Source organism: Bactrocera dorsalis, chromosome 1 (genome assembly GCF_023373825.1).
Source record: "Bactrocera dorsalis isolate Fly_Bdor chromosome 1, ASM2337382v1, whole genome shotgun sequence".
In the NCBI taxonomy this organism is placed as follows: domain Eukaryota; kingdom Metazoa; phylum Arthropoda; class Insecta; order Diptera; family Tephritidae; genus Bactrocera; species Bactrocera dorsalis.
The window spans coordinates 45870686-45893910 of NC_064303.1; the positions used below are offsets into that span (position 1 = coordinate 45870686).

At 38.8% G+C, this 23225-nt stretch overlaps 1 protein-coding gene across 5 annotated transcripts in view; it reads left to right on the plus strand.

Annotated features, from left to right (window-relative positions):
- The window catches only part of LOC105233023 (lachesin), a 373180-nt gene that overhangs the window by 306563 nt on the left and 43392 nt on the right, over positions 1-23225 (plus strand). The gene's annotated exons all lie outside the window — the stretch shown is intronic.

Here is a 23225-nt window from a genome sequence, read left to right on the forward strand (position 1 = left end):
TGATGTTTTAATTTATTTTAAAGGAAACTACAAAAAGTAAATAATACAATAGAAAATAAATTCAAAATAAAATTGTTTGAACTCGCATAGTTTACTATTTGCTAACTTACATATATACAGTTTGTCAAGAATATGTTTTTACAACTAATAAAGGACACCAGGGTGAATCTGTTATACATACTATACATATATTGTAGTCCGTTTTATATTCAAGTTTATATTTTAATAATAACAAGATATCGATATTAACATGATTAGTTTTACTAAAGTACATATGTATATGCGTTCGGAATTTTAGCCCATTCTTCATTAATATGTATATGGTGCCAATTCATTACGGTTCTCCGAATTTCTTTTGCCACCCTTTTTTAGGTTTGCGCACAAATTCTCAAAGGGATTGAAATCTGGGCTTCGGGGTGACGCGTTTAGTTTTTTTTTCGCAATTATAAAGCAGCCAAGTTCTGAGGACAACTGCTTTGTGTTTCGGGTAATTATCTTGATAAAATTTAAATTTATTTCCATCAAACTCAAATCTAGACGCACTACGATGTAAGTGAACACATAAAATGTTACGGTATTGTGTAGCTTCTGCATGTCCTTCAGTAACAAAAAGATCTCCAATTTCTCTACAAGAAATGCAGGCTCATTCTATCACCGAAATTTTACCGAACTTTACAGTTGGTATAATATATTTTTGGGTTTAAGCTGTTAAAGGTTGACACGATACTCCGTTAGGTCCATCGTTATAATAAAGCATGAACTTCGTCCCGTCATAAAAAATAACGTTGCTCTGTAAAATATGACTTGTAGCGAACGACAGGCGCTTTTCTATGTTCACATTTGATGGCGCAGCTCGCAACGAATATTTATTTTTAAGAAACACTTAGCGAACTGTTTCATGTGATATATCAACTCCAGAGTCCAACTTTATTTCATTTGCAATCTTGTTGATATTTCATTATTCGGCACTCATTTCGGTTTTTTGACCTTCCTGGTAAATGGAGCAACTGACTCTTTTTCTCTTTGCCGGCATGATTAATACCTATATACATAGTAAGTATGTATAATAAAAAGTTTGTTTGTTCAAGGAAAACGTTTCTAACATATGGTGTTCACTTTTCCCTTTATAGAAACTATAATGTATTATCTAAATTATATTACTCGTCACTCTTTTATCCGTTGTTTCAAAATTAAGTACTATTTTATATACAAACATAGCTTACTTCTTTGATATTTACTTTAATATTAAATAATTTCGCCAACTGTAGCTGCGCACTCGTTACCTATAGCAACGACAAAAATCGAGATTAATTAATGAATGTTTATGTTAATACATAATACAAAAATGATTTAAAATAATTTAAACGTTTTAAGTGCTTTGATTCATTTTTATTTATTTTTCTTTACTGGCGCAGACACCGCTTACGTGATTATAACCGAGTTAACAACAGCGCGCCAGTCGTTTCTTCTTTTCGTTACGTCGCGCCAATTGGAGATTCCATGAGAAGCCAGATCCTTCTCTACCTGGTATTTCCAACAGAGTGGAGGTCTTCCTATTCCTGTTTACCCCGGCGGGTAGGTAGGTAGGAGTGCAGCCCTGTTATCTATTGGGCCCAATTAGTACTTGATGTGCCATTTTGATATACTATTCGTAGAACCTCCTGTATCTGCTCTTACATTTTATCTTCTCTCTCAAACTATTTTGAGATTTCGATGAAACTACTTATGTCTGATATGCTTTTAGTGGAAATCCATTCAGGGTTTGGTGCTTAATGGATTCCTAGTCTTTTGTGTCGGATTTGTGCTAGAGCTGGGCATTCGCAGAGAAAGTGGAAAATTGTCTCCTTCTTCCCTGCTACTCCGCAGCCTCGGCAGATGTCTTTGTAGGGCATACCCATTTTGGACGCATGTTCCCCAAATGGCCAGTGCCCTGTCGTGATAGCTGTTACTCTGTAGATTCTTTTTCTTGATCTATTTAATAAGTGGTTGGTTCTTTTTCTATCATTTTGCAATGTTTTCCCACCTGTTATTTGCAACTTGTTGAATTGTCTATTGATCTCTTCTTTGACCGATCCTAGCGGGCTTGATATTAGCTCCGCCTCGGATTCGTTGAGAAAAGCTCCTGCCTTTGCCAACTCGTCTGCTTTTTCGTTACCGAAAATGTTCCTGTGGCCGGGAATCCAAATCAAGTCTGGTTGGAGCTTTTATTTTATTGAGCTTAGTGCTCTCTTGCAGTTGTGAACTATACTGGAATTTGTCATGGGAGAAGCCAAGGTCAGGAGCGCCTGGCTATCCGTAAATATAGTTGCTTTATGTTATTTCTCCATTCTCGTCTAGATGGTATCCTCACCTAGAAGTGTCTATTGAAATCCAGCTTTGGGAGAACGTAGTCTGATTTATTAATGGTGAACTTGTTTAGGATTACACTATGTTCGTAGTTCTGCTGATTCCAACCACCCAATTATTTTATTCTTATCGCCGCAATAGCAGCTGTTTTGTGAATAAAAATGTCCATGGGTAGATTGAGCGCATCAGTCGGACATGACCTGATTGCACCAGTAACACCCGCGCATACTTCTCTTTGTATTCCATTTAATTTTCTAATGTTGTATTGTTTGTTTAGCGCTGGCTACCATACCAGAGCTATACATCCACATGATTATACTTGGTTTGAGGCCCCAATCCTTGCTGACGATTCTCTTACAACTATAGTAGGCCATGTATGCTTTATTTATTGTTTTCTATATTTATTTTCCAGGACAATTTGGTGTCAATCTCCACCCCCAATTATTTAGCTATGGGGGATAGAGTGAGTGTTGTACCGTTTAGTACTGGCAGTTGAAACTGAGGGATTTTGGTTCTGCTTGTGAATAGCATCAGTTCTGTTTTGTTCGAGTTAACTCCTAGTCCATTGTTCTTAGCCCATAGGTTTAACCTTCGAAGTGCTCTTTCCATATGGACTGTTGAAGGAAACACGCCTGATACCAACAACACTATATCGTCCGCATATGCTATTGCTTTCGCTCCTCCACCGTTTAGTTGGAGTAGCATTTCGGTCAGCGCTACAACCCATAGAAGCAGAGAGAGGACCCCTCCTTGAGGCCTCCCTCTATTCACCTAACTTATTTGTGTTGCAGCGCCGTTTGAAGCAATAATCTTCCTATTCTCAAGCATCGATAGTATCCATCTGCACACAGTGTCATCTATGCCACCATGTGCCAGAGAATTAGTTATAGCATTTACTTCTATGTTATTGAAGGCGCCTTCTATGTCTAGAAAAGCAACCATGGTGTATTGTTTGTGGTGTAGTGATTTTTCAATTACACTTATCACCTCTTGAAGGGCAGTTTCGGTTGATCGGCCCTTTATATTCGCGTGTTGGGACTTCGTTAACTTCTCCGCCATTATTTTTCGTACGTGTACATCTACTAGCCTTTCTAGTACCTTCAGCATAAAGGAGGTAAGGCTTATAGGTCTAAAATCCCTGACATTCTCGTGTGTTCTTCTGCCTGGTTTTGGAAGGAACAAAACTTTACTTCTTTTCCAACTTCTTGGGATGTAAGATAGTTGAATGCTAGCATTGTATATACGAGTATAACCATTGGTTCTACCAGTTTTTGCAGCATTATGGGCATAATCGCGTCAGGACCTGCCGCTTTAAATGGTGCAAAACTATTTATGGCATATTTGATTTTGCTTTCGTCTACTATTTGGCTTCGGTAATCAGATGCGTTTAACGGTGGTTCTGGTTGAGCCCTCGTTGAAGGTGTTTGCTGACTCCCAGGGAAGTTCTTTATATTTAGTATATCTAGAAACTTTTTTGTCGAGGAGGTCCAATCATTTCCCTCCGCCCTAATATAGGCAGTATTAATATGATCTTTGGATAGCATTTTGCTCAGCATAGCGGTTTCTCTGCAACTTTCTATCAATGTGCAGATAGATCGCCATGAGTCGTTTTTAGCTTTCCTGACTGCTGTTTTGTATCTCTTCATAATATCTTTATATGGCTGCCAGATTTTGGTTCTAAAACTCTCATTGAAAGCTTTCCTTAGTTGTGTTCTCAAATTCTTGCGTTCACTCTTCCACCAAGGAAGAGACTTTCTCTTTTTCAGAACTGTTAGCGGAGTGGATTTATTGAAAGTTGTGGTTAAGATTTTTTCCAACTTCTCTACTTCTCAATCTAGTTTCTGAGGATTTCTAATACTCTTATTGCCTCTCTTTTCAAGGCATTTTGTTGCTATACTGGTAAATTTTCCTCAAGCTGTCCTTCTAGGGTTCCGATATGTGAGAGGTGCACTGTATTTCTCGCGGATGCTGAAGAGTATCCAGGAGTGATCTGACATGGAAGGCTCATCGGATACCCTCCAATTATCCACAATGGGACTGTCTGTGTCTGTTGATAGCGTGAGGTCCAGTACTTCCTCCCACCACCCCGGAAACCTATTAGAGCTTGGGAAAATATAAGTTGGCCTATCGCCCTTGTTGCATATACTTAAATTACTATTCAGAATATACTGCAAGAGTGACTCACCTCTGTTGTTAATACTGGAGCTACCCCATACAGTGTGCCTTGCGTTTGCATCACACCCTATTAGGACATCTTCCTTCCTGTTTTCCTCTACCAGTCTGATGAGCGGCGCCGGTGGTGTGTCTTCGTCATGGACCAAGTTGGCCGAGACCAAGAAGAAGGGCTTTTCCTTCTGTTCCACCTTAACCACTGTGATATCTGCTTTGCTGTAATTAGGACAAAGAAATGCATTTATACCTTTATTGATAAGAATGCATCCCCTAGGTTTACCTTTGTTCCGTGCGTAAAAAAAGTTATAGTTGCTGCTGTTTAGCCCCTTAATGGTGTCTTCATTGATCCAGGGCTGCTGTATTTGGCTGATGTAGATGCCCCCCTCGTTCATGAGGGTTGTCAGATTCGCTGTAGCACTCTTCCAGTGCTGCAGGTTTATCTGTACGCATCTTAAGTTAATGGGCATCTCGGGTTTCTTCGGTGCCCACATTCCTTAGCAACTGGCTGGCGTCGTCGACCTCTTCCGTGTCATCTTCGTCAGCCGCTTTGTCGCCTTGGAAGATTTTTAGTCTGGCCTTGTGAATTCCGAAGCTGATTTTGTAGTCCGTCTTCTTGAGAGCCTCAATGGACTCATCGCAAAAGGGCACTAGTATTGGTCTACTGGCTTAATTCGGGTTTTCCTCTAGAAGGGGCGAGCACGAGGTCTCTTCAGAATGTCCCTTACGGATATAAGCCTCAATTGGAGGCCTTGAAATGTGTGGCAGATTTTGGTAACACTACCCGTCAGGGAATCTAGCGAGGCCTGGTCCGCGCACTTGATGACGCTGTAGCCCCTGAGGGTCTCAGATGCTCTATCTATTTCTGTGATAGAGCAACTCCTTTTTTGCGAAGTGCTCTCTTGTTTGCTCTCTTCTAGAGGTTCTGATTGCTTCCTTTTCTGGAAGTTTTCATATTCCTCTACTATTGATTTGAGGAGCTTATTTTCGGCCTCATCAATTGGGGTACCGGCCGCCTGGTCTTTGGCTATCTTTCCTAGTATGAAAACTGCCCTCTGGCACCAGTTTTTCCTCAGCTGATTCTGGGATTTTTTGCGCTTCTTTTTGTTTTCTCCTTTAACCGCCAGTGCACTTTGGTTGGTGCTCATGGCAGCTTTGGAGGTGAATGCTTCCTCCCTTAAATTTGCTGTTTTCACTGCGGTATCTACCGGTATACTTTGGTTGGTATGTCCGGCAGTACTCTTACTCGTCTCCTGGCTGGAGGCGAGTAATTCGTACTCTTCGGATTCCGTAATGGGAATCTTGTAGATCATGTCCTTAGTCGTCGCTGTTGTCGTCAATTTGGTTGATGTTGTAGTTGCAGTTGTTCTATTATTATTTAAGTTCATTTTTGGTCCCACAGTAAGCCGGGTTGGTCACTCATCCGCAGAGCTGGTATGCGTAGAAAAGGCTTTTACACCTCCGACCTCGCCCGGGCATCGGAGGGGACCATTCGCGATCAGCTATTTATTACCCCCCGCTGACCATTCAGCCCTCGGCACGGGTTCCTAGACACCTTGGCTTAGGGTGGTGTTGGTGCGGGTGGATACCCATACTTACCTCAACTTCTATAATTGGAGATGGACGTAAAACCTAGGGTTTATTCATCCATATCCCTATTGTGGGAATTATGAGGTGTCCCTCACTTTACTCTTACTTAAGCCCGTTCGCCACGACAAGGCGGCCAACTTCAAAGAGGTACTGAGTCGAATACTTTCAGAGCTGGAGTCTTTCGTCCATACGTACAACACGACCTAGCAAGGGCACCCACTGTCTCTTAATTCGCTGAACTATGTCAATGTCGTCATATATCTCATAAAGCTCATCGTTCCATCGAATGCAATATCCGCTGTGGCCAACGCGCGAAGAAGAAGATAATTATATGTAGATATTGTATAATCCCACCGGAGATACAAAAGCGGTCTTTTAATTATCCTTTTTATCCTTTAAAATTTGATGGTTACCTTTGGCTAGATCAAGACTGCTAAAGTACTGCGCCTTGCTCAACTTGTCTAAGATTCCATCAATGTTTGGCAAAGGATATTTATCATCGACAGTTATTTGATTTAGTCTACGGTAATCGATTACTAATCGAAATTTTTTATTTCCCACGCTCCTCATGTTTCGGAGGTAACCTATATATTTTTGAATTGATTTGCTGGTTTGTGATGGTTCTTATTTCGTGCACCACCGTTTTTGTGTTTGTCAAGGCATCTCCTTCTTTATGCATTAATTTTTCATACTTCTTTAGCAATTTTTCAACCTCCTTTCGTTCGTTTGATTTAAATGATCCAATTGAATGTTTTGCATTTTACTTTCTTCCAATGCATATACTTGCTCTTGGATAGTTTTTATGTGGAATGGAAGATTCGCACCATTTTTTTAAATTTTTGTCATATTTTTGACATCAGTTGTTTTTACATTTAAAAAATGAAACCATTTCCTATCAATAAATCATATGGTTTATTAAAATCCATTAATAACCATCTCATTCTGACATTTTCCGCCAAATCCGATGAGGATTTAAATTGTCTTTATCCATACCAATAAATTTATAAGTTTCATTTGTTATGTCAGTCAATGATGTGATTGGCTGCACAGTATACGCAAATGTCCCTGCTGCTAATTGTTTTATTAGCTACTATATTCTGTTATATTATCTATTACTTCTTGTAGACACTGCTTATGCGATTGTAGCCGAGTTAACAACCGCGCGCCAGTCGTTTCTTCTTTTCGCTACGTGGCGCCAATTGGATATTCCAAGGGAAGCCAGGTCCTTCTCCACTTGGTCCTTTCAACGGAGTGGAGGTCTTCCTCTTCCTCTGCTTCCTCCGGCGGGTACTGCGTCGAATACTTTCAGAGCTGGAGTGTTTTCATCCATCCGGACAACATAACCCAGCCAGCGTAGCCGCTGTCTTTTAATTCGCTGAACTATGTCAATGTCGTCGTATATCTCGTACATCTCATGATTCCATCGAATGCGATATTCGCCGTGGCCAATGCGCAAAGGACCATAAATCTTTCGCAGAACTTTTCTCTCGAAAACTCACAACGTCGACTCATCCGTTGTTGACATCGTCCAAGCCTCTGCACCATTTAGTGGGTTTTTGATATCAATATCATCGGCATACGCCAGAGTGTACAACTACTCTTATAGAAGATGGATGGTACCTTCTGCAGCTCGAACTATTTTATGCTGTGTACCCTAAGTTCCGAAATTTCTTTCGTAATCGTCATTTGTTCTTTTGTGGGTCTGTAATGCTGTCTTAGCTTAGCTTTACAACTTACCCAATCTTGAGGTGGCTTTGTTTGCACAAAATTTTTTGCTGAACCACCGATTTATAGATCATAGACCCTAAAAAATATTTCTTCCTGTTCTACATAGTCTCTCCGTACTCTGTCAATTGCCTCAATGAAGGATGGCAATTTTTTTACATTCCCTTTGAAGGAAGCTAAATATTGTAAATATTTTTCTATTCCTTCCCTAATTGGCAACTGGTTATTGGCTACATTTTGCACAGTTATTTGAGTTAAAAATGCTAAGCATCGAGTTAATAATTCTATTTGTTCTGCCATTATAATTGGTGTGTTTTTAAATTTAATTTAATTCAGATTAATATTAATATCTAGGGTGTAATATGTATTAGTGTTTTTGTACCTTACTCTTGTTGCTGCTGGCTTTGATGATAACATTGATTGTTGCTATTGTTACTGTTATTGTTGCTTTTGCTGCTGCTCCTGTTGTTGCCATTGTTGTCTTTGCTGCTACTCCTGTTGTTGTTATTCTTGCCTTTGCTGCAATTTTTATTTTATTTTATTTTTTTCAAATTTTTAACTGGCTTTCTGTGGTGTTTTTCCTTTCTCTTCTTTTTCGCAAAATTCTTGCTTATTTTTTAATTAAAGCAGTGTTTTAATGTTTTTTCATATTTTTATATACTTTCTGTGGCGTTTTTCTTTTCTTTAGTTTTAAGCAAAATTCTTGCTTTTATTTTCCAATTAATGCAGCATTTTTTCTATTGTTTTAATGTTTTTTTTCATATTTTTATTTGCTGAAGAAGAATTGTTTCACATTTCAATTTGATCACAGTAGGTTATTACGATTATTTATTTATTACTTTTTTCAGTTTTCGGTAGCGGTATTTAATTGAAACAAAAACTGGGTTCTTTACGAAAGCCGACGTTACGTTTTCTGTTGACGGAACAGAAAATGTTTTTTATGAATAAAAAACCTCGATTCACCGTACTGTGCGGTTTGCCGTCAGGTTCTTTATTAAATTATTATTTCATTCTTAAACTATGCTTAGCGTAATTTACTTAGAGCCGTTGTACTGATTCGACATTTCATTAATAAGTAATCAATTTAATATTTAGGTAATACGACACCAAGAACGTTTATTCATGTATATGTATATATAAATGTGTGTTTGTATATACACGATCATGGTACCGTATTTGGTTATGCTATTTTCCAACTTTTTTGTGCCCAAAAAATAAGGTGACATTGTATTTATTTTGAAAATTCTTTATTTATTCTTCTAAATCAATTTCATCCCCTTCAAAGTAATCTCCTCTATGGTATAAAAACGGTGTCCCCGGAGCGGTTTTTTGAGCTTGGTGAACAGCCAGAAATCGCACGGCGCCAGATCAGGTGAATACGGTGGTTGCGGAACGATATCGGTTGAGTTTTTGGCGAAGTGATCACGAATTACGAGGGCAGTATGGGATGGTGCATTATCGTGGTGTAAAAACCAAGAATTGTCTTTCCACAATTCCGGACTTTTTAGGCGGATAGCGTTACGCAAACGACGCATAACATTCAAATAATATTCCTTGTTGACTATATGACCGGTGGGAAGGAATTCATAATGCACAACACCACGATAATCGAAGAAAACAGTCAACATGACCTTGATTTTTGAGCGACTTTGGCGCGATTTTTTTGGTCTCGGCTCTCTTTTGGCACGATATTCGGTCGATTGGTCGGTTGTTTCGGGGTCGTAAGCATAGATCCAATCCATCCGGAAAGCATCGTTTCACACACTTCAACGCGACGCATTTTTTCCAAAAAATTCAATGTTTTCGGTACCAGTCGAGATTTGACGCGCTTGAGGACCAAAACATCCTTCAAAATGGTATTGGCTGTGCCTTTCGATATGCCAACTTCATCAGCAAGGTCTCTAATTGTTAATCGACGGTTTTTAACACCAAATCTTTGATTTGTTGAACGTGAGCTTCGTCGGTTGAGGTTGATGGTCGCCTTGGACGCTCTTCGACACGTTCACGACCGGCTTGGAACTCACTATACCACTTGTAAACATTTTTTTTAGACATAGGCACAAAACGACACGTACTTCAAGCACCAATGAATATTTTGACATGAAATTTGACATAAATGTGACTGACAGTACTATCAACCTAAAAAAAAAGAATTATCCAAATCCTTCGACGCGCGCAGTTTAAATTCAAATGTCATCTTATTTTTTGGGCACAGTTAGTTGCAAAATACACATATTTACAATTATTATTTAATTATTCTTTCTTAAAATATGTTTCTTCGTACATTAGGCAATATTTTGAGAGTGGTGGAGTCATCTGATGACGTAACTTGCGCGCAGTGTAACCAACTTCAGACCGTTCGCGCAGCTGTCGCACTGGAATCAGCTGTTTATAAATTTGCTGATTGACAGTTCGGAGTTCACAAGTGTACAAAAACGTTTTGCCAAAAATGAACGCAAATAAAGTGATCAGAGATGGAATTCAAACGTAATAGTGAGATTGCTTTATATTTAGCTGGAAAATCACAGCCAGCAATTGTTCGTGAGCTCATACACATTGATTTGAATAAAGTTTTTGATTATCGCACCATCTCTGGTTACAATGATACTGGTAGCATCGCAAAACGCCATGGAGGTGGTCATCAAAAGACTGGAACGTCACGCGAGATGGTTCAGGAAGTGAAGAAGCGACTTGAGCGAAATCCACGACGAAGTGCCAATCAAATGGCTAAAGAACTGAAAATATCCGACTGCAGCATCCATCCGACGCATATTGAAAAATGAGTTCAAAATCAAGCCTTACAATTTCCATGATCTCACACCGAAGCAGCAACAAGTAAGACTTGAGAGAGCGAAGCAGCTGCTTCGCTTGGCCGAAAGCGGTCAAATTTCGAACATTGTGTTTTCTGACGAAAACAATTTTCCAATTGAGCAATTCAAAGTAAATGCGACATATTATCGTGAAAGTGTTCTGGTGGCTGCTTTAAAGCCGTGGGCAAACAAACATTTCGGTCGTAAACCATGGACGTTTCAACAAGACTCAGCACCGACTCACAAAGCGCGAGTGAACCGAGAATGGCTGAAAAACAACGTTCCGAACTTCATTACGACCACACAATGGCTCTCGAATTCACCAGATGCTAATCCAATGGATTATTCTCTCTGGGCCGTTTTGGAGAGCAAGGTCCGAAGTAAAAAATACACCAGTCTTGAGATGCTGAAAAAAGCAATTGTCCATGAGTGGGCCAAAATACCGGCAAGTCACATTCGGGCAGCTTGCGATTCGTTTTTTGACCGTCTCAAGGCCATAGTTAAAGCAAAGGGTGATCATATCGAGCTAAAGTTAATTGGTCCTGAATTTATGATTATTTTCACACATTTTGTACTTTACAATAAATAAAAATAATTTTCCAAACCGAATTTATGGTTCTTTTTTGATAAATGATTTGAAATTGATTTGTAGTTACGTACATATGTACATACATATTCGCAAGATAGATGCGTATGAACGTTTTAAATGATAAAAGTTGTAATTTAAATTAATTATTATTGCAATATACTTATGTATTAAGTTTTTATAGTAGATAGTATATAGCATATATACATACATATGAAATTATACAATATTATCAAAGATAAGAAATATTTAAAAAGTGGATTTTATTTGGACCTTAACTACAAATATTACCTTGAAAATAGCATAATAATAATAATGTTATCAATTTTGCATGAATTCACAAAAATTCGAAAAATGGTATTGTACAAATGAGCATCCTCCCCCGGGCATCCACACACACACCACACGATCACACCACATCAACCTTCACAACACTGACACGCACCTTCATCATACTCACTTTAATAACCATCAAAACTTACAGCCCACATTCCACACTACACCTCAACCAACCACATCACACCAGCTGATTCCACACACAAAAGAAAAAAAGGGAACCAAAAGGACAACTGCAACTCACTTCGCTTTCGATCTTAGCAGCGAGCGCGAGTATGCGAACAGTTGAACCAAGCAACATAAGCGATACTTTTTTCCCGAGTCTTCGTAATCGAGCGGCATCAACGTTTTTTCCCGAGTTTTCATCATCGAGCGGCATCAGCGCTTTTCCCCGAGTTTTCATCATCGAGCGGCATCAGCGTTTTTTCCGAGTTTTCGTCATCAAGCAGCATCAGTGGTTTTTCCGAGTTTCGCCGTTTTCATCCAGTTTTGGAATAATAAAAAATTTAACTACATACTATAGTTTTTTACATTTATAAAGTGAAAATCATTGTACATAAACAAGAAAGCATCAGTTCATATATACACGCGTGTACACAATTCCAATTTCATTTTTTCCTTGCTAAAACAAAATCTTGTGGTGGTAAAGAAGGTGAGTTAGTGATAATTACATGGTCCTTCGAGACAAAAAGAACAGCACTTTGGTGAAACGATAATATATATATATAACAACAACAAAAAGTTTTACATATGAAAGGGCAGTGACACCAAGAAATCTACATATGACAAAACAAAAAAAGTGGTGAAAGAAACAAAAAAAAAGGTGCACAAGTGCAGTGAAATAATATATACATACTAAAACTAAAAGTAAAAGTGCACAAAATTGTGAGAACTCCTAATTAATAAATAAAAACTTTACCAGAAGTGGGTGCAAACTAAAACTAAATAAAAACAAATAAATAAGATACGGGCGCGAACTCATAATAAACAAATATAAAAAAAAGAACCAACAACACAACAAGCGGAACGCCGGCGTTGGAAGGAATTCCCATCGAGACAAACCAGGAAACGCACCCCTTTTCAACCAAAATCAATTCCTAAAGTCCCTGAGGAAAATCAGAGTGAGTGTATCCATTTCACTTTTGATTCTATTTATTATATGTATATATGTATATACATATATGTATCCACAGCATACATATATATATATATATACGAGGGCTGTCCGATAAATAACCGACCTCAACGTGAAGCTAGCGGCACATCTGAAAAAAAAGTTTCTACTTCAAATTGTGCATATTATAATAGCTACTCGCCAAAATTTCAGAAATTTATCTTGCGCAATTATCTGTTGACAGTCGTTTTTGTGAGTCTACTTCGGTGATTTCCCCAAAATGGAAAAAATTGAATATCGAGCTGTAATTATATTTTTATTTTTGAAAGGCAATACGCCTTCACAAATCAAAGATGAGTTGGACTCTGTGTATGGTGACTCTGCACCATCGTTTACCACCGTAAAATTTTGGGCAGCTGAATTTAAACGTGGTCGCAGGAGCTTGGAAGATGATGAACGTCCTGGGCGTCCAAAAACTGTAACCACTAACGATAACATGGCTAAAGTTCATCAATTGGTACTAGACGACCGCCGGATTAAAGTTAGGGAAATAGCTGAGATTATGAAGATGTCAAAAGAAACTGTTTGTCACATATTAAACCAAGATTTGGGCATGAGAAAGCTGTCCGCTCGTTGGGTGGCGCGGTTGCTTACGCTAGACCACAAACGTGCGCGCATGAACATTTCCAGCGCTCTGTTGGCTCAGTTTAGAGGCAATCAGACCGAGTTTTGGCGCCGATTGATAACTGTAGACGAAACTTGGATTCATCATTATACGCCCGAAGCAAAAAACCAATCTAAACAGTGGATTGAAAAGGGGGAACCAGCCCCCAAAAAAAACCTAAAGCTGTGTATTCGGCTGGGAAAGTGATGGCGAGTGTTTTTTGGGACAGCCATGGAATTATTTTAATCGACTATCTTGAAAAAGGAAAAACTATACAACTATAACAGGAGCATACTATGCATCATTATTGGACAAGCTAAAGGAAGAAATTTCGAAAAATCGGCCACATTTGCAAAAAAAAGAAAGTCTTGTTCCACCAAGACAACGCACCATCTCACACCTCAACAGTCGCCATGCCGAAAATCCACGAATTGCGGTTCGAACTGCTTGACCATCCACCTTATTCACCGGATCTAGCACCAAGCGACTTTTTTTTTGTTTCCTCAACTTAAAACTGCGCTCGGCGGCTAGAGATTTTCGTCAAATGAGGAGGCAATCTCTTTCAAACTCGTATTTTGCAGACAAAGACGCCAAGTATTATTTGGAAGGGTTGCAGAGATGAGAGCATCGCTGAGAGAAGTGTGTGGAGTTACAAGGAGACTATGCAGAAAAATAAAAAAAAAAAATTTCGAAAAAGTCGCGTGCATCATGGTTAGGTCGGTTATTTATCGGACAGCCCTCGTATATATATTTATATTTAAATATATTTAACTAAACAAATAATTATTTCTTGCTTTTTACACTTACCTTGCATACAATACACACAATTCCCACAGAAAAAAAATTCAATATTTTCAATTTATTTTCAAATTATTCTGGCAATACCGCTCCAGTTCATTAACTGTGAGAGGGACACTTGCCAATTATACGAACAATACCTCTTCAGCTTATTAAGCTGTGAGAGGAATTGCTTCCAAAAAAGTAAGCAAAAATCGCAAGAAGAACACAGCATAAAAGGGAATAAGTACAAACATACATATATACATATCCTCAAGCGGATTATATCATTATATAACTGAAATTGATACATATATATACTATACTAGCTGACCCCGCAGCCGTTGTCCTGCGTGAAATTACATATGTGTTTTGAAATGAAGAGAAAGTTAAATTTATTATTTACTCAAAGGAACTCGTAGAATCAAGCATTCTGCCTCTTGTATTCGATAGATGCATCACAATCAGTCGGGTTCCATTACACAGTTTCGGCGCATGAAGATTGCGAAACATAATAATGACAGACCCAACTTTGAGACGCAAATAATGCGGTGGCATACCAATCCTCTCCAAAGAATTTAGAAATTCCACTGGATAATTCACGGCGTCGTCTTTTGAATTTTCCAGTTTAAGTAAACAACATCGGTATTTTTGGCAGCTAACATTGCGCGTACACTTAAGGAATCGCAGTTACGATAATTTGGCCAATATTCGGATACACATTCGTGATGAGTTCATCTTTCGTCAATCGATAAAGTGCAGATGGAATTGATATCAAACCATCGGAAGTATCAACCGAAATTGATCCCATTCCATTTTTTAGTGAAGACGATGTAAAATGTCTTCGGCAATGTCATTTTTCTTCGTATCTCATAATAGACGCGGATTTGAAGCTGATATGTCAAAATGATTATCGCGAAAAGTGTGCGAACTTCATTTGCATTCCAGTGATTATCATTTTCCAGCAATTGTAATTGCTGGCTTGCTTTTCAAAAAGTTGCATATACCATATCATTCACAGTATGCAATGACTCAAATGAAATGGAACCACGTACATTAATCAATAGCAACCGAAGGTAGAAACAATAGTCATTTTTCGGGTGGATTGTGTAAATTCGTCCTAATGTATTAGTTGATAACACATCTGGATGTTCATCTACTGCTTGGCCTTGCTTTCTGCGTAAGCAAACGGATCACTGACAAAAGTTGAGCAAAAACTCGTCAATGTTAATTTTGTTGCGGTGTTTCCACCAGCTGTATTGTATTCTCTGGGTTGAAATACACTATTTGGCCATTCTCCAAATTAACTGCTAGATGCACAACAGTCGGAAAACGTTCATGAATTGCAAAAGTAAATACAGAGCGCTTTAGTGCAATTCACGTATCGACCGTATCGTTCAAGATTAATAACCGCCATGTTGCTTACTTTGGTGATGTACATACAAACGTATTTTATCGGTTACACCAAACTGCAATACTCAACATTGATATGAGTTTTGAATGTGAATTAGACAATAATGGTGAATATAGCACGATCCATTTGTGCCATTGTCGTCACACAAATCGAATCTCTTTTGTCACTCAACAGAATACATCTAGCAACTGACTGCACCATATACATATATGTTGCTTCAAGATAAAGTCCGTCGAAGCTGTTGCTTCAAAAGTCTTGCTCTGACATCGTGACGATCGCTTGCTGATTGATCGCGATGCATAGTACCGCACGTATGGCATCGCATTCTGGGAGTACTCGTACATGTGCCTTTGGCTGCTAATGTATGTTGATGCCAAAAAGAACGCCGACCGATATTAGCGCGACCTCTTCATGGCATCGTAACAAATTTCAATCTATAGTTGATCACTTTGTTTGCAACACACATAACATTTTCACTGAATAATTTTCAAAAATTTTTGAAGCAAACGCCAAATTTGAATGATTTAAATAATTGAAAAACAAAACAAAAAAATTGAATGAAAAAATTTGTATGGAAAAAATTAACTTTTTGGAATTTTTCAATTTTCCGACTTTTTCTCATGAAAGACATACATACATTTTTTATTTCTTAACCTTCCCCGATTCACACAGAACATTCTCTTGAAAATTTCATCAATATTGGTTCAGCCGTTCTCTTAGCGTTACTAAAAAACAAACATTCATTCGTTTGTATGAGAAAAATAAAAGGGCTGTTTTTAGGGGTTTTCCGGCAATTATTCGAATTTTTTCTCCGCAGAAACCGTCTCTGAACCTCAACGAACATTTTAAAAAAAGAATTATCAAATTTGGTTCAGTCGTATGAAAGTTATGAGCGTACATACATTTTGGCGATTCATTTTTATTTATAAAGATATACATACATATATTATACATTAGCGCTTTTGTGCGCATTTCTGAACGCGAGTACACAACCGCGAAATATTTCGATATTGCTTTATATTCTCACATGCGTATACCTATAAAAATAGGATACAATTAATCTAGAGATATTGGGAAAATATATTTTGGTGCGGAAAATCAAAGAACATTGGTTGAGAAATTAAATATTGCAAACTAATTACTTACCTTTGTACATACATACTAGAGATGAGCGATATTGCGATTTTTAAATCACTGTGATTTCAGTGATTGCTATTTTTAAATCACTGTGATTTTATATTGCTATTGCGATCGCAACTAAGTCGACGTTCAAACGTCGTTGTTGTTGTTGTAGCGGCAGATTCTGCCAATTTGACACTGTTTGGTTGAAAAACAGTCCGGGTCTGTTCCACTTACCACTTACGTAGGTTTTCCGCCTTTCTTTTCACTACATTTTCGCAAATATTGGAGCGGTTCGGCTACCTGACACTTAGAGCGTATTGCATAGTTCATTTGTATGTTGGTATGATGGTTTCACACATTTCTTAGAAGGAATTACCATTAGTGTGGTTGATAATTTGTTTGTTTAGAATACCCGCTTTTAATATTTTCAAGACCAAATAATTAACGCGAGTTTCCTAATCTTTGGGAAAATATTAAAAACCCGTAATTTTTTTATTCCATCATTTTTTCTAAAATTAATTAGTTACAATTCTTGTTTTCATCACAAAATGCTTTATATAAGAACGTTACACTCAAACATTCAAACCGCTATGACGAAAAATAGCATATACGATATACATATACAATACCATGAAGAAAGTTGTTACTTTTCTGCTATTTGCTATTGTGATCGTAATTCACAGGTTCGAACTGCTATCGTAAATCACAGGTTCGAACTGCGATCACAGTTTCGAACTGCGATCGCAATCACTGGTTCGAACTGCGATCACAGTTTCGAACTGCGATCACAATTCACTGGTTCGAACTGCGATCACAGTTTCGAACTGCGATCGCAATCGCGAACTGCTATTTATAAAAAGTGATCGCAGTTGCGATTTGCGATTTTTCAATCACAGTGAAAAAATCACCGGTAGTGAAATATCGCTCATCACTAATACATACACACACATATTGAAAGTTCAATTTTGGCGATTCCTAGCATTTATCTTGTTCCTTGTCACACAAGAACAAGCATAATTGCACATATTTTATTTAACGCATACTATATGCACACAAAATCCACATGTATGTACAAAGGATATTGACCTAGTTTCAGTGCGCGCTGATACAAGGGCATACGAATAAATCCATAATACAAAATTTTTCGAAAAAAAAAATCGTTCTACAAACGAGATCAATACGAGCAATGAACGCATTATTATATTCTTTTGCGGAAATAAAAACTCTTATTTTTTGAAAAGAGCTTTCGTTAACATATATATTTTACGCATCCAATTTTTCGGAAATAACAACTCTTATTTATTGAAAGGAGTTTTCGGTAATATCTCTATTATAATAAAATATACATATATATTTTAATAATTAAAAGTTTCTGAATGAGCACTGACTCAAAAGAATTTAAAGCAGAATTCTTAAAAATTCCGCAAATGATTAATGACGATAAAAGCCCATGTACACCTGCTGAAGCTACACGCTCAAAGCAAGGTGCTACAAAGCAAAAAAAGGGGAGGGACATTTCTTATATTAAATTCATTTCTGAGAGTGACAGCTTGATTAAGTACTGCACTCGATTTGCATCTTCACCGATTCAGGACAACTCTGAATCGGTACTAGAAATAAAAAATAAATCGATTGACAATTTTTGGACACGCCTCCAAGCTGCATGCGACGCAATAGTAGAAACTGATGATTCAGATCTACCTGAAAATTTTAAATCTTCGGCTTACGCCAAATACGAAAATTGCTTAGACCGCTATAAAGACACAAAAGCAATGATCTCAGATCAATTAAAACTTATGAAGGCAATTGCACCTACTCCCCACAGTAGAGAAGAGTTACCACAATTGCAAGCCCAAGAGGCAACAGGCATTCATCTCAAAGTGCCAGCATGTGATACGGAGGTTATGAACAATGGCCGTCCTTCTGGGACATGTTTACAGCCGTGTACATAAACTATCCAAAATTATCACAAGCGCAAAAATTGTATCATCTCCGATACAAAACTAAAGGTCAAGCAGGCGTAATAGTCAAGCAGTTCGCATTATACGACGGCAATTTTAATTTAGCTTGGGAAGTTTTAAGACAAAGATGTGAAAATGAGAGAATATTAGTTGACAAGCAAGTAATGATACTGATGAACTTGCCTAAAATTCAAAGAGAAACCAGTGAAGAATTCATCAAACTAGAATCCACTGTGTCGAATTGTTTGTCGGTTCTATCGACACAAAATATTCCCACTCACAATTGGCATCCTATTCTGGTAAACATATGTACCGCCGCATTACCAGAAAAATCATTACTTTTGTGGGAGCAATCGCTCTCATCAAGAAGAAAATGCCCAACGCAGCAACAGATGAACGATTTCTTAACTACCCAATACGAAATGGCGGAAAGGGTAGACAAAAAGGTAGTTAGAACTAAAAACGTTCAACAAGACCTTAATCGAAGCTTCAATAAACCCCAAGCCGGAAGCAACAATCATTTAAACAGAAGCTTTTTCAAAGCACAATTGTTCACATCTGAGCAAAATAAATTCACGCATAAGTTAAAAGCTTGCGAGAAATTTAAAAAATTGAATGTCAATGAAAAGAACAACTTTGTCAGGTCAAAAAGACTCTGTACAAACTGCTTGTCCCACTCACACGTTCTTAGTACTTGCGAAAGCAAATTCAACTTCGTATATTGTCATAAAAGGCATCATTCTATGTTACATCTCAATAACTTTCCCAACACATCTCATAGCAGCGCTTTTTAAAAAAAAGCCACGGGTTTAGTTGCAACAGCAACTCCCGAAACAAAAATTTAAGAAAAGTGCCAAGAGACACCATGTTGTTCAAAGGCATTAAAAACTCAAACGCTACACAGCGAAAATCATAGTAGAGTACTACTACCCACAATAGTTGTCGCCATCGAACATCGAGGAGAACTGTTCAAATTAAGAGCCCTAATAGACCAAGGATCGCAACGATCATTCATAGCATCTAGGGCACAAAATATGCTAAAACTGCCAACAAAACATGCCAACTATGAAATTACGGGAATGGGCGGACGAGTAGTACAAAACTCAAGTAAAATCTGCCCCATTACCCTAACCTCACCCAAAGCGGATAAGCGCATTCAAGCAAATGCTATTGTCTTACCGCGACTAACAAACATGATTCCAAGCTATCAAATAAAAAGCAAGCATTGGGATAAAATTTCACACCTGACTCTGGCAAATCCCAACTGCAACTCGCCAGCTCAGATAGACATTCTAATAGGCAGCGACCTTATACCGCAAATCATATTAGAAGGTGCTGAAAAAATTTCGAAAACACTACTGGCGCAAAATACCATTTTCGGATGGGCCCTAAGTGGACCAGTTGCGGAACCAGTCACAGCCATGACAACTCAAGTTGAGGAAATCTCAAACGAGTACCTCAATTCACAATTGAGAAAATTTTGGGAGGTAGAAGAACTCCCCCCCATTCCAATTACAACACCTGAAGATCAGTATTGTGAAGACTTTTACAAAGCCACGACTACTCGACCAGATAATGGTATAAACGGTATGTCGTACGACTACCAATAAAACAACAATTTCCAGACACACTCGCCTTAGGTCACTCTCGCACCTCTGCAATACAGCAGTTTCTAAGTATGGAGAAAAACCTACTTAGAAAAGGTGAGCTTAAACAAGTTTATGATGGTGTCGTGGAAGAATACCTTCATTTAGATCACATGGAGGAAGTAAGCCCATGTGAAAAAAAACATAAGAAGCAAATATTACTCTTTCCACTTGCCACATCATGCAGTAGTAAAGCCTGAGAAGAAAACAACAAAAGTTCGAGTTGTCTTCAATGCATCACGATCCACGAGCTCGGGTAATTCCCTAAATGATATTCTATTTACGGGACCCACACTCCAACCAGATTTAATGCTCCTCATATTGAACTGGCGTATATACAAATACGTATTCAATGGGGATGTCGAAAAAATGTATCGACAAATACTGGTTCATAAAGATGATAAAGATTTTCAGCGGATTATTTTCCGAAAATCTGCCAATAGTCCACTACGCGACTTTAAATTGAAAACAGTTATCTTTGGCGTAAACTGTGCCCCATATCTAGCCATTCGTACACTACACGAACTGGCAGAAGACACAAAGCCTGAATTTCCACTGGCAACACAAGTCTTAAAAACGCAAACGTATGTAGACGATATCCTGTCTGGAAGCCACAGTCTTCCACAAGCATACGAGACCTTATCACAGGTAATAAATGCCCTCAATACCACAGGGTTCCCTTTAAAAAAGATTACAGCCAATCACCCAAATATTTTAAAAAATATTCCTAAAGACCATTTGTTGGATACTAATTTCCTTATATTTGAAAAGGAAAGTACAACAAAAGCACTAGGCATCCAATGGAATGCGATATCTGACCAGTTTTCATACACGACTGAGTCCATATCCGAATTATCCGCCATTACAAAACGCCAAATTCTCTCCCAGGTGGACCCCGCAGGATGGCTTTCGCCAATTATGATACAAGCGAAAATGCTGATCCAAGAATTATGGCTAGACGGAACCGACTGGGACGATACAAGTGAAACCTCTTCGGTTAGAAAAATGGTCCCAGTTCGCTAATAATTTGAACGACATCTCGAAGATACAAGTTCCACGGTGGGTAAACTATTCCCCCGAATACAAAGTGGAACTACACGGCTTCTGCCTCTGAAAAGGCATATTATGCCAGTATATATGTGCGTACACAAAGCGATGTCGCAACTACAAGCTTATTAGCGGCAAAAGCAAAAGTTGCGCCTCTAAAATCGCTAAGTCTCCCACGACTTGAACTCAGTGGTGCTCTGCTACTAGCAACGCTAGCTTCTATGGTGCAGACCCACTTAAGCATGGAAAAATATAAAGTATACCTTTGGTCCGATTCCGAAATAGTTCTAGCCTGCTTAGGAAAACCACCACATGCATGGAAAACATATATTTCTAATCGAACGTCTCAAATACTTGACCTAGTAGGATCAGTTACTTGGCGTCAAGTAGCCAGTGCTGACATTCCTGCGGATCTAGGTACAAAGAGGATGCAAACGTCTGCATCTCGCCACCTCCACCGTCTGGTGGAACGGCCCCCGATGGTTAACAGAATCTCCCGATTCTTGGCCACAATCGCCAATGCGCAACATACTTGCCCCAGAAAGTCGTAAAATCGACACTTATCATGCAACACTGGATGCCACTGACATCCTTGAACGATTCTCATCGTTCCCTCGAGCCCTTCGGGTAGTTGCCATATGCTTAAGTTTTTAGAGCGGCTTAAACTTAAAGTTAAAGGAGCAACTGATCTCCATTGCGATAAATCGACGCACCAAGACTTACAAAAAGCAAAGGTCGCTCTTATCGCATCAACCCAATTGCGCTACTTCAGCCGCGATATAAAATTACTAAGGGAATCGAAGCCTATCGATAAAACGAGCTCACTCTTAGTTTTAAACCCATTTCTAGACACGACGGGTTTACTTCGTGCAAATGGTCGGCTAGCTAATTCATGCTGTACATACCACGACTGAAGCCCCAAATAAAGAAGTGCATTTTCATGTGCAAAATCTGCACTATGCATAAGCAGAAAATGCGATAGCAGATTATGGCAGCACTTCCACCTGAACGCTGCAATGTTGCTCTGCCATTCACCACTACAGGTGTAGATTTTGCTGGGCCTTTTATGATAAAGGCATCCATGCTAAGGTCTCCTACTCTCATGAAAGGCTATGTGGCTGTTTTTGTCTGTTTCACGACAAAAGCAGTACACCTTGAGCCATGTACGAATCTGACGACGGAGGCTTTTCTTGCGGCTTTTGTTCGTTTCGTCGGACGACGAGGCTTTCCATCAGAAATCATGAGCGATAATGGTAAAACATTTATCGGAGCTCAAAGAGCTACCGAAAAACAGTTTGTGGACTTCACAAAACAAGTCTCACCGGACATTGTCCAAAAATACGCTCCCCAAGGTATCAATTGGCAGTTTATCCCCCCAAGCGCCCCTCACATGGGCGGCTTATGGGAGTCAGCTGTAAAAAGCTTCAAATCTCATTTCAAGAAGCTAGCTGGCAACTATAAATTCAATTATGAAGAGTTCACGACACTCTTAACTAGAATTGAAGCCGTTCTTAACTCACGGTCTCTCGCTGCACTCTCGCAAGATCCCTCAGATTTTACTGCCCTCACGCCAGGGCATTTTCTTAAAGGAGCGCCCATTCTGGCCACACCTGAGCCAGGCGTGGAGTCGCTTTCCTTATTAAACCGTTGGGAAAGAATTAAGATTCTCCATCATGACTTCAGTCGCCGATGGAAAGATGATTATTTAAAGGACCTCCACAGAAGGTACTGATGGAAAATTACCGAAAATGCGCCTAAGCTTGGAGATTGTGTCTTAATCAAGGGCAATTGTCTCCCCCCTACCGAATTGCGGCTTGGCCGCATAGAGAAGCTCTACTACGGCTCCGACGGTCATATTCGCGTAGTCGATCTCCGTACACAATCGGGAACGCTAACTAGACCGCTCGTTAAATTATGC